Source organism: Cyprinus carpio, chromosome B4 (assembly GCF_018340385.1).
Source record: "Cyprinus carpio isolate SPL01 chromosome B4, ASM1834038v1, whole genome shotgun sequence".
Taxonomy (NCBI): Eukaryota; Metazoa; Chordata; class Actinopteri; order Cypriniformes; family Cyprinidae; genus Cyprinus; species Cyprinus carpio.
In genome coordinates this window covers 712,324-728,729 of record NC_056600.1, presented here as the reverse complement: position 1 = coordinate 728,729, position 16,406 = coordinate 712,324, and the positions used below count along the sequence as shown (strand labels likewise).

General features: G+C 35.9%; 3 long non-coding RNA genes across 3 annotated transcripts; all 3 read right to left on the bottom strand.

Annotated features, from left to right (window-relative positions):
• Positions 1–515: 515 nt before the first annotated feature.
• LOC122136954 lies at positions 516–8,935 on the bottom strand. Its single transcript, XR_006154434.1, has 3 exons — positions 8,681–8,935; positions 1,051–1,232; positions 516–845 (listed from the first exon to the last, which is right to left on the bottom strand). It is a non-coding gene; the product is annotated as an uncharacterized LOC122136954 (long non-coding RNA).
• A 4,670-nt stretch (positions 8,936–13,605) lies between these two features.
• Positions 13,606–14,713, bottom strand: LOC122136958. The gene is made up of 4 exons (XR_006154438.1): positions 14,524–14,713; positions 13,996–14,055; positions 13,752–13,808; positions 13,606–13,634 (listed from the first exon to the last, which is right to left on the bottom strand). It is a non-coding gene; the product is annotated as an uncharacterized LOC122136958 (long non-coding RNA).
• A 118-nt stretch (positions 14,714–14,831) lies between these two features.
• Positions 14,832–15,474, bottom strand: LOC109106076. Its single transcript, XR_006154440.1, has 3 exons — positions 15,316–15,474; positions 14,957–14,972; positions 14,832–14,859 (listed from the first exon to the last, which is right to left on the bottom strand). It is a non-coding gene; the product is annotated as an uncharacterized LOC109106076 (long non-coding RNA).
• Between the last annotated feature and the right edge of the window lie 932 nt (positions 15,475–16,406).

Here is a 16,406-nt window from a genome sequence, read left to right as displayed (position 1 = left end):
CATATATTTAGACAAACTGATAAAGACAGCAAACCCACTGAAGTCTTACTAAATTAACTTATCAAACATGGGTATGCACATTTAACCAGGAGTGTTAAAATTTGAAGATTGCTTTGTAAAAATGTAACTATTTCTCAAGGCAAGACAGAAGCTATACATCTCAACCAGCATATACCTTGAATATGTGCATAACTGATAATGCTGCACAAATGTAGCATAAATGTGTTTACACAGGAATATGATATTATTGTTTTAAAGATGAAATTATGAAATGCAAAAAAAAAAATTAATAAATAATAACATTAATTAGTGTTCAATATACACTATATCACACATTTAGAATTTGTGACAGAGTTTTGCCTTGAGGGTAATGGAAGTTTTTTTTTTTCCAAATGTTTCGTCTTTGAGCACATTGTGCACATCAGTCTAAAATGTTGTAAACTAAGGCATTGAGTACTTTGGCTGTTCATACTTTAGATACAATATAAACAGCAAAACTCAGAAAGTAGCCACAAGTGTGCAAATGTTACCTGAGCAGATGACTCCAGCATCTTTAGCATGATCACAGTAACTTTGGTCCCATCCTCCTGATACACAGTCCTTCAGTGCGGATTCTGGACCAAAACATCTGACAAAATTCATCCAGATTGGTCCTGATCCTTGTCCAAAGTATGCATTACCCAAAACATCTACAGGTTCTCCACAGTCCAGCTCTCTACACACCACTGCAGCATCAGCCAAATCCCAGGCAACATCACACACTGTTCCCCACTGACCTCTATGATGAACCTCCACTCTCCCAGCACAGCGACTGTGACCACCAACCAGCCTCACATTCACACGGTCTAATATTTTAAACAAATGAGAGAGAGAAAGAGAGGCATATTGTGAATTAATAATAATATTGTCATCTGAAACGCTACATTTTAATCAAACATATTGAAGATTTTTTTTTTTTTTAAATCCCACAATATTCTGACCAATTCCAGAAAGTAACATTTCGTCATCCCTCTCTCTATTGTTGTTGTTGTTTTAAATTTGTGTACTTACCAGCTGTGATGAGTATTTTAACTGAAGACAGTAAAATGAGTGTCAGGCATCTTCCCATCATCCTCAGCATGATTAACTCAACATCCAGAACAAGCTTCTCCGCTCTGATGATACAGAAGCACAGGCATCCTCTTAATGAGAGAGAAAGAGGCCCAACATCCTCCAATCACACTCGCTATTACCTTATTAGACACAACAGAGGAAATCATCAAACAACTTCAGTGACAAATCAGAGGACGCTTTTATGATTTTCTCCATATATATCAAAACTGTCAGTGCTGATGAACTCCTCCTCCACGCATATCAAGACCTCAGTGAGGGGAGGCACACACACACACGTTTCTGATTTACAGAAGACAGGAAACTCTCCAGTTTATTTACAGCATCAAAGCCAAACACCTGCAGAGATGACATAAAAGCACTGATAACTAACTGAAAATGTCCAAAATTAGTGTACATATATCATACTCAACTCTATAAAATTGTAAAATGACATAAAATGACATTTGAGTGAATAAATGCTTATCTTTGTATAAGGCTTAATAGACTATGAGGGAAATTTAGTGAAACCTTAACATCTGTCAAAATAATTCCTGTAACTAATGTAAAATTTAATTCCATAAAATGCTTTTTTTTTCAGATGGCCCACAAATATCATAATTGCCATTCAATGGTGATCACGTTCTTCACTTTGTGACCAGAGAGAGTCAAGTGTGCAACTGATATGACACAGAGCTCTAGAGTGCGACCAATTTGCTCACACATGCGACCTAATTTCTTAGTGGTGTGACTAAAAAAAAAACCGAGGTCGCACTGGTGCTTACTCTAGCCGCTCTAGGAGAAAAAAAAAAGTCTCAGCGACTCTGAAAGTCTCCCCTGTGGTTCAACAACAAACACTAGAGCCCTGAATTTCAGCCCGAGCCCCGACAGACCTCCGACTTTTTACGCCCCTCGAGCCGGGCTTCGGGATAATTTTCACAACATAGTTCAGACGCAGGCCGGGCCTCCCCGCCTGTTTTTAGACTTCTCTATACATTTATACTTTAGACCTCTCCTTAATTTTGTTTTAGACATCCATCAATTAGTAATGAAACATGCCGCTTCTGCCAGCTCTGGTGGAAACAACACGAGACCGTGCTACCGCACTGTCAAGAGCAGCTCGAGGCACCAGCGCAGCTGAACAGTTTTGCATTCAAATACACACAATAGGTACCAAGCTTGCCGCAAAGCACCTGCAAACACAATAGGCTCAAGTAATTAACATGATAGTAAGGAGATATTTGAATTATTTACTAATAAACTAGTGTTTTCTGAGTCTGTGTCGCAAGGATGAAGTTGCTGATCCTGACTCACTATCTCCCTCTTTAGACGCCACTTTATAGAGAAGTGCGCCTTTACGGATTAAGGTTATAATGAAAGAGTTTTTTGTTTTCAATTTGTTTTATTTCGTTTAAGTAATCATTTAAAGTTTTCTATAGAAATATTTATCATGTCTGTGAGGCATGTTTTCACTGAGTTTCGTTAGGGCTGTGCGTTAGGGCTAAAAGCGATTAATCCAATCCAATCAGAATGCAGCGCACCTAAGTGGAGCCGGCGAGAACAGAACAGACTGGGCATATGCCTAACTCCAGGTTTACACTCTGTCTGTGATGGATATTTTTTCCAAGCCCATGTTAATGGATCAGAACGTGCTCGCGGTAAAAGATGTGAACAGAAAACGTTAAAAAATCGAAAGGTGCGAAAAGAATGAATATCTAGCGCATGAGAGTAAAGGTTAAAAAATCGAAAGGTGCGAAAAGAAGAGTGAGAGGAGATATGATTTAATATTGGCGCCGCACTCTCTCCGGATGAGAAAGCAGCGTGTATCTGAGCACGGCGTGTCTGGTTTTGTGACAAAGCAAAAGGAAATCTGCGTGTGAGCGGAGAGATTCCCCGGTCGCAAATTATTTTAATGTGCTTTCGCGTTACAATAACGTGCTCTCGCTGCTTCTGAACCGAACACACATACTGTATACGCACTGCAAACGGAGTACATGTGAACCTTGGGCAATAAATATATTTCAGCATCAGCACCTGAGGCACCGCTACAATGAGCTCTATGACCAATGCATGGCAAAAAAAAAAAAAAAAAAAAAAAAAAAAAAAAGAAGCCCTGGACACGTTTTTTTTTGCCATATGTCTAGACATTTTGTTTGACATCTTTACTTAGTGATTATTTTGACTTATGTCTGTTCTAGAGGCATGTTACAACTTTTTGATAAAGCTCTCATTGGTTTTCTTTTGGAAATAGGTTTCAAATTTATACTGAAAATCGTGATTAAAATCAAAATCGCAAAATCGTGATAGGTTTTTTTTGTCCATATCGCACAGCCCTAGTTTCGGTTCATTTGTGCACTCCTGTTAAAGAGGAATAACTGAGAGGATTGATTCCTCTTGGGGTTCTTCTTCCACCAAAGCCGAAACATTAAGTGCAGGAAAAAACTCCTCCTTTATCATCTCCTCTTCCTCGTTCAAATCCTCATCTCTTAATTTTCGACGTTGATTTTAGAGGAATGAGTGTTAGGAATATAATTTATTAATTTGTTCCATTACGTGGTTTCATGAATCTGACGGACTTAATTCCTGTCAGATTACACATTTCCTCAGGGCTTTTCCACTCATCATAATTTTTTTTGTGCATCCAGCTATTGCCATTACTTTCTGAAGGCTTCTTGAATTAAGCACCTTTACTTAAAGTAAGGGATTATTAAAAAGAGGCTCATTGTTTATCCAGGACTCAGATACAAGCAGGTCTCTGTTCACTTGAAAAATTAAAATCCATGTTCTCAGCATAGTTTTATAAAAAGCAGATGTTTCTTTTAAATCCATTTCTATTAAATTAATTAAAAACAAATGTAAATCATATTCAAAAACAGGGTTTTATCACATTCCCATTTACATCTTTCAAATGCAACATCAGTTTTTTAATTAAAAAAAAAGAAGAAACTTGGTGCATCCATTTCTCTCAAAATGCAAAGCTGAGCTCTAATTAAAAGCACTCTTAGCTTTTTTTCGCGTGAAATAATGAGGCTAGTAAAAGCTTTTTTTTTTTCTTTTGCAGCTTCCCAACGGTCACAACATCTCAACACTTAACTCTCCTTCAATCTGCTTTATCTCTTTTCTAGTTCAAAAAACATTTTTTGATCCTACCATTTTGTATTATATATATAATTTTGACAAAATATTCTAATTTGTGCTTTTCCTACATCCCACCACTGAACAATATCATCATAATTATTTTTTGTTTTTTTTCCACTCACACCAAAAATACATAAACTTTTTCACAAAATAACCTAATCTTGTAACGATTTCCATGCTAAAAATGCCAATAATAGCTATGACTTTGGTGACTTTCTTACATTTATTTCAATTATACATGATGATCAGAGAACCCATTTGGACAAATAGTAGATTTTAAAATTCTATTACTTTTATCCTTATTAATATAAAACCTGTCTAACCTAGCAGTACTAATATGATCATGAGAAACCTTTACCCATGTATACTGTTTAACTGCTGGGAATTGTAGTCTCCATACAGTACATCAATTAAATTAGAATAATTAATAACATTATCTAAAAATTTGGCAGAAGAGGGATGAGGTTCTTCTCCATTTCTATCTAAAGTAAAACTGACTGTACAATTCCAGTCACCCCCCAAAATCAGCCATACATTTTTTTTCTAAAATTTTGTTTGAAAAGACTTGTTTAACTTTTTAAAAGTTTGTATCCTCTCTGCGCCAGTATTTGGTGCATAAATATTAATAAAAAACAAAAGTAGAGCCATTTATAACGGTTTGAACAGGCCAAAATTCTACCTCTTTCTATTTCTATTCACAGACACAGTGGTTATATTAATCATCTTTGAAAATAAAATAGCAACTCCTCCACTAACATGTGTACCATGACTCACAAATAAATCACTTCTCCACCCCATTTTCCATTCCACTTCATTCTTTACATCACTAGTATGCATCTCCTGTACAAATGTTACCTCAATACTCTTTCTTTGTATGTATTCATTTTAAACTTATGCTCTTTTCCAGCTTCTCTACCCCATTAATGTTAATGGAACCTATTCTAAAGCTCTCCATGAAAGAAGTCAGAAAAAGAAAAACTAAAGAGGACAAGGAGCCAAAAAAGGAACAAAATAGTAAAAGTGATTTCTACATTTGAATAAACTACAAGGAGTTTTCAAGAACTTTTTATTTTCTCAAGTTTGTTACCATTTTTTTCAAACGGAATCTTTTCCTTCTACTTAACTCTTCGTAACTGAAGCCAAAAACTTTTTCACATCAAGAAAAAATTCTTTAACTTTAACTTTTCTTCCAAAGGTTTCATCAAGGAAATCGTTAATCACATTACAGTAACTGATCTTCATCATAATGGAGGGGAAAGGTCTGAGGCATCTTCAGACTTCAGTCACATCAGTGCTTTCAGAGAGCTGAGACAAAGATATATTATCGATTTGATTCTCAAAAGTGAGAATATTATCAGGACTCTCAAAATGAGATCACTTGTTCCTGCCTCTTCACAATCCATCCTTTTGTTTTCTCCATCACTTATTTCCAGACATGGGGACTTGTTACTTGGTGTTATCGATTTGATTAAATGTCATCTCAAGTCACTATTTTTTATGACTTGTGACTTGACTTTGACCAAAATAAAAAATACTTGAGACTTATTTCTGACTCTGGAAGTTAAAGTTCGGACTTGACTTGACTTGGAGACACGCATTGACTTGAATTGACTTGAGTGTTAATCACATCATGTTTTCTTAGTTTGAATATAAAATATATAAATTTATTTTAAAAATAAGGTTGATAACTGAACTGGTTTATAGCCGAGAGAAATGAGCTGCCAGCGGTTATCATGTCCTGGATCCGGCTACACTATCATCAGTCATGCCCTCTCGTACTTTACGCCATACCTGCGCCCACTTAGATCAGATATCCACATCCACATCAACATGTCAGCCGGAGGGGTACCGAGGGGTCATCAGCTTTGGCTTTTCAAGAATTTTTTTTGCAAGATGGCAAAAGAAGAACAAAGCGCTTTTACAAGATTAGCGCAACATACAAATCTCTCGGTTACGTCAGAGACAACCTCCAATTTCGGCCCGGCCATCTGAAGAACCATTCTGCCCGCAGTAAGTGCTTGTCAATTTGTTAATGTTATAGTTCCAAGGTTGGTAGTTAGCTAAATGGTAATTGAAGCTAAAGTAGCCATTAAAAGGTTGTATCAAGCGATTTCAGGCCCATTAAAAAAGGCTCAAAACATAAATGATCCACATTCATCTAATTCTAATCAATCAGCACGATCCGCTTCTTGGTACCGTCAAAAAGCGGCGTTTCTTGCAGGGGAGCGCATAGAGGCGGGCTAAAGCCCGAATGTTTTTATAGTAAAGCCCCAAATATTTTGTTACCTTGTCTTTCTCATAGAGCAAAACAATTCAGTCAGAAAAAACAAATGTGAATAAGACTACAGCTACCACGATTACCTAATCATGAAAAGTGCATATTACAGTTTTTTATATATATATTTTCCCTTTGCATTTAAGTTACTCACGCTTGATGCTTTTGCAGCGTTGAGCATTGTAATAATCACAGACATGTCTGTTGAGGCGCAATGTAATCAGAGGACGTGCAAATAAGTCGCTATGCTGAAAGATGTGTTTTGCTGCGAGCTCACCGAGTTCTAAACTTTCACAAACCTGTCATTATTATTGGCAATAAACTTAAGATGCACAAATAAGAGATTCACTGCAAATATTTGACATTCTTGATGCTGCTCTGATGAACTCCATTAGGACTATGCACCGCTCTGTTTGTTGTTAGGAAGACTAAAAGTTCAGCGGTCTAGCTCATCATTGTCAAAATGATTAAAGAAGTGAACGAATGCCTGGTAAAATGTAAGTATATAAACATTTAACATTTTTATTTATTTATTACATTTTGCCTTATTGAATTGAAAATATGCGATAATGTCCTTTATTCATTTAGAGACAATGCATGCATAATTAAAAATAAAATATTAGCTGCTAATAGTTAAAATTATTTCACTAATACTAATTCGCCTTTCTTGCGATAATGTCTTTATTCCATTAAATGCTTTTTATAATTAATAATTATCCTTTAAAAATAAAATAAACTATCTCAAATCTTATATTTTTAAGTTTCAATACCTTGTAAAAGAGGTAATGACTTATGGATATACTCTGAGTGTGTGTGTGTGTGTGTGAGAGAGAGAGAGAGAGTGTGTGTGTGAGAGAGGGAGAGAGAGTGAGTGTGTGTGAGAGAGTGGAGTGAGAGGAGTGTGCAAGTGAGAGTGAGAGAGTGAGTGTGTGTGTGTGTGTGAGAGAGAGAGTGAGTGTGTGTGAGAGAGAGAGAGTGTGTGTGTGTGTGAGAGTGTGTGTGTGTGAGAGAGAGTGAGAGAGAGAAATGACTTATGGATATACTCTGAGTGTGTGTGAGAGGAGAAATGTAACAAAATTTAATGTTGTATGTAAACTGTGTTTGAGAGAGAGAGGGAGGTGTTCAGAGAGGAGTCTGTTGGATGTTAAGCTGTTATTTGTTTTATGGGCTCAATGTTGAAAATTTAATTTAAATTTAATTTAAAAACATTTCAAACACTGTTGGCAGAAGTGAAAAATAAATAATTTTATGAAGTTACAATTTTGTTTGATTCCCATGATGTATTTTACTGAACATGAGTATTTACAATGCAAATCCAAATTATTTTAATTTACTGATAGTTACTTATATCTTGTCTTTTCACTTTATTAAGATCAGATTCTGCAGGTAAAATTACAATAATAAGGTGACTTGACTTGGACTTGACTTGACCTACTACAGGACTTGACTTGACAAGACTTGACATAGCTTGTGACTTGACTTGACTTGCCCAAGAAAAAAATACTTGGGACTTACTTGAGACTTGAAGGTTAAGACTTGAGACTTACTTGAGACTTGCACATGTGTGACTTGGTCCCATCTCTGCTTATTTCTTTTCCCTTTTTTCCCTAATTTCTTTTCACTCGCTTCCTTTTGACCTACATCTTCAGTAGATTCACTTTGTTCGTGAGTAACGTTACTCCTTTTATTATTTGCACTCTGCTCCTTGTCAGTTCCATTTTCTAACTCTATTTGTTTACTTTTATATCTGCATTCTCTGCTTCATCAACGACCGCATGTTCATGTTCACCTTCATTTGTTTTGTTGGTAATTCCTTCTGTTTGTGTTTTATGCGGGCATTCCATGTTTTATGTCTAAAATTACTGCACTCAAACCATTTCAAATGATTGGTAGTCGCGTAGATCATATTTGATTTATCTTCATGTTTAACCCGGAACGAGATATCTAGCGTGATTCTAAAACAATAAACAACTGCCGCCTAAAAAGACAACACGTGTTTTAGGGCTTCATTTTTACACCCGAGTGGAATTACTGTCATTCCACTTAACGTACTATTTTCCCAAACATCTGCAGTTCATTTTCAATGCATGCTTTAGGTACATATGGGGGACAATTAGAAATGTTCACCCTTGTCGACTGCGATACCAACGGAGAAACAAAAACAAATGCTCCACTTACCAAACTCCGTTCACGATGAGTTTACTAACAAAACTTTGATCCTTCAGAAAAACCACCACGGCCTTGTTAATTTTGGATGCGGATACAATATTTTCAAATCCTATTTGTTCTCCAATCGCCACGAGCATGTCCTCGACCAAATCGCCCCGGCGTCAGGCACGCACCTGACTCCGTGGCGGAGTGACAGAGAGGAAACCTCCATCCCAGTCCTCCGCCACGAGGCCAAAAAAAAAAAAAAAAAAACTCCTACCAGGCGACTATTACTCCTCAAAAAAATTCTAAAATATTTAAATTTAACCCTATAACTATAGCCTACATAAGCATTTAGAAAGAAAAACAAAACATAGTTAGTGAGGAGTATTATCAAAAAAAATACTCTTATCAGTAGTAAGAGGAGATTATCTAAACTAACTGCATGCACAGGATGGAGAGAGGCGCGAGAGAGAGACATTAGGTTCCTATTGCTTAGAAAGATACAAGCACAGCTCTGCCTCAGTGAGCCGGGTGATTTGACACTGTCATTCATGGGTGTAAGCCTACAAACAGAGAAGGCCTGAGTTCATGCCACCAAAATTTTTTGTGTGGAAAAATAATAATAAGTGCTCTGGCCTTTGGCAAGCACCACTATTAAAGGGTTAAATATTGACATTTTACCAGAACATATCAGTCCCACACTGTTTTCATGAGAGCACTGTATGTTATGTTGGACACAGTTGAATCTGAGATTCATTTCCTCTGCACTGAATCTCTTGTGTCCACATCTGAGTGTCTCCTTTGTCAAAAGCAGCTGCTCCCAGCACCTATACGGAGCCCCACAGTCCAGCTCTCTACACACAACCTCTGCATCCTGCTGGTCAAAGACAGTGTCACACACTGACATCCACGTCTGATAATAATGATTCGTTGTTGATGAGTTGCTCTGAAAAGAAATTACATCAAATAATTTTACATTTCATATCTGATGTCTGAATGGATGAAAGTCTGATAGGTGATGCATTAACAGGGTGATGTATGCGGCAACTCACCTGAGCATCTTCCTCATGATCACAGTCACTATCACCCCATCCTCCTGAACTACAGTTGCTTCAGTGTTGACTCTGATCTGCTAACAACACGGCCCCAATCATCTGGTCCAGATTGGTCCTGATCTCTTTTTCCAAAATGAGCATCACCCAGAGCTTTGTACAGCTTCTCCACATTCAAGCTCTCTACACACCACTGCCAGCATCATCAGTATCCCAGTCATCATCACACACCGTTCCTCACTGTCCATCATGAGAAGACCCTCCACTCGACCAGCACTGAGGGCGACTGTTATCACTGACCAACCTGCGACTGTTATTACGTGAAGGAGAGAGATTTAGCCAGTAGAAACAGACTATAATCTTCTGTAGAATTATATTGCAAAGTTGAAGAACACATATGAAAGACTTAAGTAATTTTTGCAGTCTTATGCAAAAACCTCAATATCTGTCTGAGATTTTTTGTTTTTTAAACAAGCATAAATTTCATTGTTCTATTTAGTTGATATTTGTCATTTTTTATTATTTGGGTTTCGTATAGCTGACTAACAACCTTTTATTTACTATTAAAGTGAAATTACTGAACCTTAACATATGGGAGCCTAAAAAAATTGCTCATTTAAAAGAAAAAATGTCAGAAAAATCTCAGATTGAGTTTTTATTTTTTATTTATTTATTTATTTATTTGCATCTGAAGCCTTCATATATTCATATGATACAGAGAACACATTACACACAAATATAAATATATTATTCTTATCTGGAAAACTAAAGCTGGAGCACAAGCTGAGTGTCAAAGATAAATCATCTTGTCATTACACTGGTTGTCTGCACAGATGTGGTTATAGTGATTATAGAGGAGAGTAAAACGAGTGTCAGACATCCCTCAATCTTCTTCTGCTTGTCAAACCGTGTGTTTGATTCAGACTTAAAGCAGATTGATATATTCAGCATCAAAGCCTGAACCTGAACACAGCAGATACAAGCTCTGATCACTGACTGCTCACTTACTGAAATCTCATTGCACTCACAAATTGTTGATATTTGCTATAAATATATAAATTACAAACTGAACATTTTAGTGTTATTTTTTTGGACAACTGAACATAATTGTAAGTGCATTTTAATAACACTGCTCTGATGTTCTAACAAGAACACAATGAACATTATGTTAATACATTATAAAATGAACTGGACCGAATGTGTTCAACTATTCAGGGCTATTCAGATAAGATTTGTAAATATGCAATGGCATTTGTTCCAAAGATAATAATTTGGCACTATATCAAAGACATTTGCAACTGTAGATGTTTGTTTAACACTGTAATATGTAATGCATCCAGCAGATGGCAGCAAAACACTTTTTATTATAAAGAACAGCAGACAAGAGTCTAGTCCTTATGTCTCCACATGAGGGAGCTTCATATTGATGAACTTTTTGTGACAGAAAAAAAACATAATAATAATAAAGACATTTCTAGAAAATGTTCATTTATTTGTTCAAAGCTACATTACAACTACGAATCTAATTTATTTAATGTAGAGTTCATTTCACAGCACATTCATTTTACTTTATGTCTTCTGCTATAATGTATTCTAATACAAAATGTTGTAAATACACTGTAGCAGTGAGAGTGATATTTCTGATATTTTCATTCAGTTTTATAATAATAGCCTTTAACGCAGTGTTACCAGACCTTCCCGTTCTCCATGTTCTGTCTCCAGATGAAACTGTCCCTGATTTTCAACATGTTCAAAACAGCTGCAAATACAAAAAGCCTGACCAATATAACCTGCTGGCCAGATGTGGATTTGACATTTTAGGGGCTCTAAGCAATGTGAAAACCAGCCCCCCTCAGTACAAATCACGTTCTTGGGGGGTCCCATCCCACACACTTGTGAGGTGGTTAAAATTAAAACCACTACTTCTGCTGGTTACCTGAGAAATCATGTAATGATTATTTTCTTAATCATTTAGCTTACATGTCAAAATGCAGTAAGGCATGAGTGGCTGATAAGCTATTTGTGTTAACGCAGTTTAAGTGGCCAGTGAGTGTATACTGTATTAACATTAGAGATAACAAAATGGAAAAAAGAAACCTGCTGCTCCATAATGTTGTTCGTCATCAATGAAGAGGATCTCATAAACTTGTGTGCAGCTTTGAATAACTAAGTACTGCAGGTAAGGATAATTTCCAAACAAAAGAATACCAGAATGTAGAAGAACCTTACCTTGGTTTTATTTATGACTGCAGCACTTGTGTATTGACGAAATTGCTGTGACATCACACAACAGGCAGCTGTGCTTGTTTTATATTGATAGATATGACATGAGCTGCACTGGGATTCTAATATTCTGTTGTTAAGCATTGTCAAGTCATAATATATCGTTTATATTGTTATATTATTACATATGGTGTATAGAGAAAAAAAAATATTTTAAACCTGCAGTTTGTTGAATTTCACATATATTGCTACAATTCTACAGTAAAATGTAGAATTTAAAAGCAATATATAAGTAAAATATAAAAGCTCAGCAGACAAGTAATATGCATAATTTATTTATTGGTTTATAACACGCCTGATCACATAAGATAATAATAGTTGATACAGTTGATTTTAGTTGATTGTTATTTATTTTCTTTCTGTTGTGAAAGTTACTCAACGCAAGCATTATTTTATGACAGAGCATTTATCCACTCATGAACTCAGTACTTTCTGCAGCGAAGCTGAGGACTGTTACATCACTGATGGTCATTTGGGTTTATATTTAGGATGTTTTGATTGTCACTGTTTTTATGCTTTATAATGTAAGATCATATATTTGATTTCAGGGATCATGTAATCTCTTATTGAAATACAAAAATTTTTAATTTTTAAAAAAAAAAATTTATTGCTATTAATAAGGCCAAATATATATATAAAAACAGGAGATCTGACATATCAATGACTATATCACTCAAACTTTGTTCAGATGTGTTGAACCGAAGCAGTAGATGAGCTCATTGAGCCAAATGGCCCCATTCTTTGTTTGACTCCTCCTCCACATCATCATAATCTGTTATTAAAAACAAAATCTTAATATATTTATTCAATTACAGTATTTGACATGATTTAAGTCTAAGAACTGGGAAAAATATTACAAATATTCAAATCTAAATAAAGATGTTAATATAATGAGAACAAAAGGGTTATAGTAACTTACCCAACAGGTTTCTCACATCTTCACTGACACTCCTGACATCATCATACTCCTCCTGAACTCCCTCTGATCAAGAATGACATAAAAATATAATTTCAGTTTATGAAACACTTTATTACATTTGAAGGATCCCTTTTCCCTTCAGTGACTTGATTACACGGAGCGAATAATACTCATGTAAACATGCAAAGGGCGATAAAAAATGTAGTTCTGTGCATCTCACCTGTTACCCCTTGAGAGCTCAGTCTATTAATGATGACATCATCATAATTCTCTGGTGCGTCCACTACACATAAAAATATGAGTCAATTTAAATGTAAACCAAAAAACCCATTAAGGCAGTAATTGAAATATTACCTGTAATGATCTTGATTTCAAAGGAATATTATTATTATTATTATTATTATTATTATTATTATTATTATTTTAAATTGATAAAAAAGTAAATCACCTTTTTTGATATCAGAGTTCACTCCGCTTGTCATGACATCATCATAGCTCTCAGGTGTGTCTTCTACAAATTCACACATTCATCACAGAAAAAATTCATTACATTGAAAACAGATTTGAAATATCTGTCTTAAATGTACTGTAGTATTTTACTTTTAAAAGTATATATATTGCTGTTGTAGAGTAAGAGAGAGTGACACCTGTCTCACGCGATCGGTTTCAGTCCATCAGTGATGACATCATCATAGTATCCCGGGTGTGATTTCCTTCACCATCTCTTCTGCATCAACACACCAATAGTTTTGGATACAAAACCAAAATATGTTGTGTTGCTGCAGATCAAGAGACTTCATTAAACATCTGGTAATGAATCATGAACAATTAAAAGGTCACTGACCTTTTAGGCCACTTTCATTAGTAACATCATCATAATATGCAGTCTTGAACACTTTTGCTAAACAAAAGGAGAGCAGACTGTTAATATATAAGTAAACAGCAGTATTTAGATAATATTGGGTCATTAATCAAATATTTAATGGAATTTGTTGACTTCACTACTTATCTATTTATTTATTTAGGCAAATTCTTAAAAAAAGGATTTGAGTTGAATGTGGAGTGAATGTGTGTTTCATCTCTCTAACCTGAGAGAAGCTCATCAGCATCTTCATACCCAGAATGCAGTTCTTCAGAGATGAGACTCTCTGTGAAAGAAGAGCAGAGCAGTCAGAAACATGTTCATCATTATAAACAAACTGAATCCTCATTTCCTTTGCATCATAAAAAAGACAACACAGCACAAATATTATTTATTCGTTTGCTGGGCCTATTAGCAAACACACAAATGTATCCTCACATGAACCCATTCCTCACTGAAACACACACACACACACCTGCACCTACACTTAAAAATATATGAACACCTCCTTATGACAATCTAAAAATATTCACAGGAAGAGACTCTCTCTCTCTCTCTCTCTCTCTCTCCTCTCTCTCTCTCACACACACACACACACACACACATAAACATGTATCTGCAGCTCTGTGGTTTTCTTTCAGGAATTCTGTGGTTTGAAGCAGGAGGTTTAACCAGGACTAATAATAGATGAACATCAACTGTCAGACAGACTCTTATTAATGCTATTAAATGAGATTGATGGCTCATGTCTCACCCCTCTGAGTGAAGTGATTGTGTCTGTGCTGAATGTCCTCATAAACGGCCTCAGTCTTCGTCCTGTGTCTCCTCCTTAGAGAGAGCTGTGAGTGTAGACAGACAAACCTGCTGTCAGTTCACAACACCATGACTGATCACACACTGAATAAGACACAATATGACAGTCTCTGGATCTCTCCTACCTCTCCTCATCACTCTGTTCTGCTGAATCAGTATAAGCAGTGGCACTAAGAGCAGTAAGAGCACAACTCCCAGAACAATCACAAGCACTGCAGGGATGGAGAGAGACGCTGCTGGAGGAGTTTGTGTGGAGGAGAGACTGATGTTGAGTGCACTGGAGGAGAGAAGGAGAATTGTTGTGGCAGGAGTAGTGGACACTGACAAATTTGTCAAATCTGTCAAACACCAATTTTGTTTTACCAACAACTTACCTCACAATCTCTAAATCTGTAAAAGGAAGCGAGAAAGGGATTTAAGTCACATACAAGCAGAATATTGCAAAGTTGAGAAACATAAGATAAAAAAAAGTTAGTAAACAAACATTTATAGATAATTCAAGATGGATGAGATAATACTACGGATAATCCTGTCATCATTAAATTGTTAGACTGTAAAAGCCCAATTTTGTTTAATAAAATGTAATTGATAATTAATGAACTTGTGTCATAAGATACAGTTTCTAGATATTACAGGTGGCATCTATTCAATTTATAGTGATATGAGGCGATCATAGATAAAGTGGCTCATTTAAACATGTAATTTCACATCTTATTTTATAATTTGTACTTACCAGATGTGGTTATAGTGATTATGGAGGAGAGTAAAACGAGTGTCAGGTATCCCTCCATCTTCTTCTGCTCATCACACTGTGTTTTTGATTCTGTTAGCACAAGTTTCTCGTCTGCTCCTCAAACACACTGAAGAAACTGGCTCCTGTCAGCCCCTAAAGAGAGAGAGAGAGACTCACAGCTGCCAATGACTCTCACTGTTACCTTATTAGACACAACAGAGGAAATCATCCAAACACAATCAGTGACAAATCAGAAAGCAGCATTTTATTTTCTCCATATATATCAGTAAAGTGTGAGTGCTGATGAGCAGGACTCCTCCTCCAGCGTAAAGAGACATTTCATTGAGGACAGACTCGTGTCAGTCAGAAGTCAGTGTGGAGATAAAGTCACACTAAACTTAAAGCAGATTGATACAGAAACACTGCAGCTTATATTCAGCATCAAACCTGAACCTGAACACAGCAGATACAAGCTCTGATCACTGACTGCTCACTTCAGACACTTAACACTTTACTTCACACCCAAAAAAATGTTTGACAATTGTGATATATAAATTATAATAATCTGAACATTTTAAAGTTATGTTTTGGGACTACAGTTCTTCTGTATTTATATTTTCACTATAATCTTCTAACCAAGAGCTCTATAAACAGTATGTTAATACATTATAAAATGAACAGGACTCTTTGTGTACAACAAATAGAGGGCTATTCAGACAACATTTGCAAATAAATATTGGTTTCTATTCCAAAGATATATTCATTTGGCATTAAAGACATATGTAGCTGTAGATGTGTGTTTATTCATCCAGCAGATGGCAGCAAAAGTTATTGTAAAGAGGAGCAGACAAGAGTCTAGTCCTTGTGTCTCCAACATGAGGGAACTTTTACCTGGTAAACTTTTTTTGTGACAGAAAAAAAAAAAAACCTTTCTAGAGATTGCTACAAATCTAATTTCATTCATGTAGAGCTCATTTCACAGCACATTCTTTTAAATTTTTGTCTGCTGCTATAAAATATTCTACAACTCAGAGACAGAATAATGTAAATACATTGTAGCAGTGAGAGTGATATTTCTGGTATTTTTATTC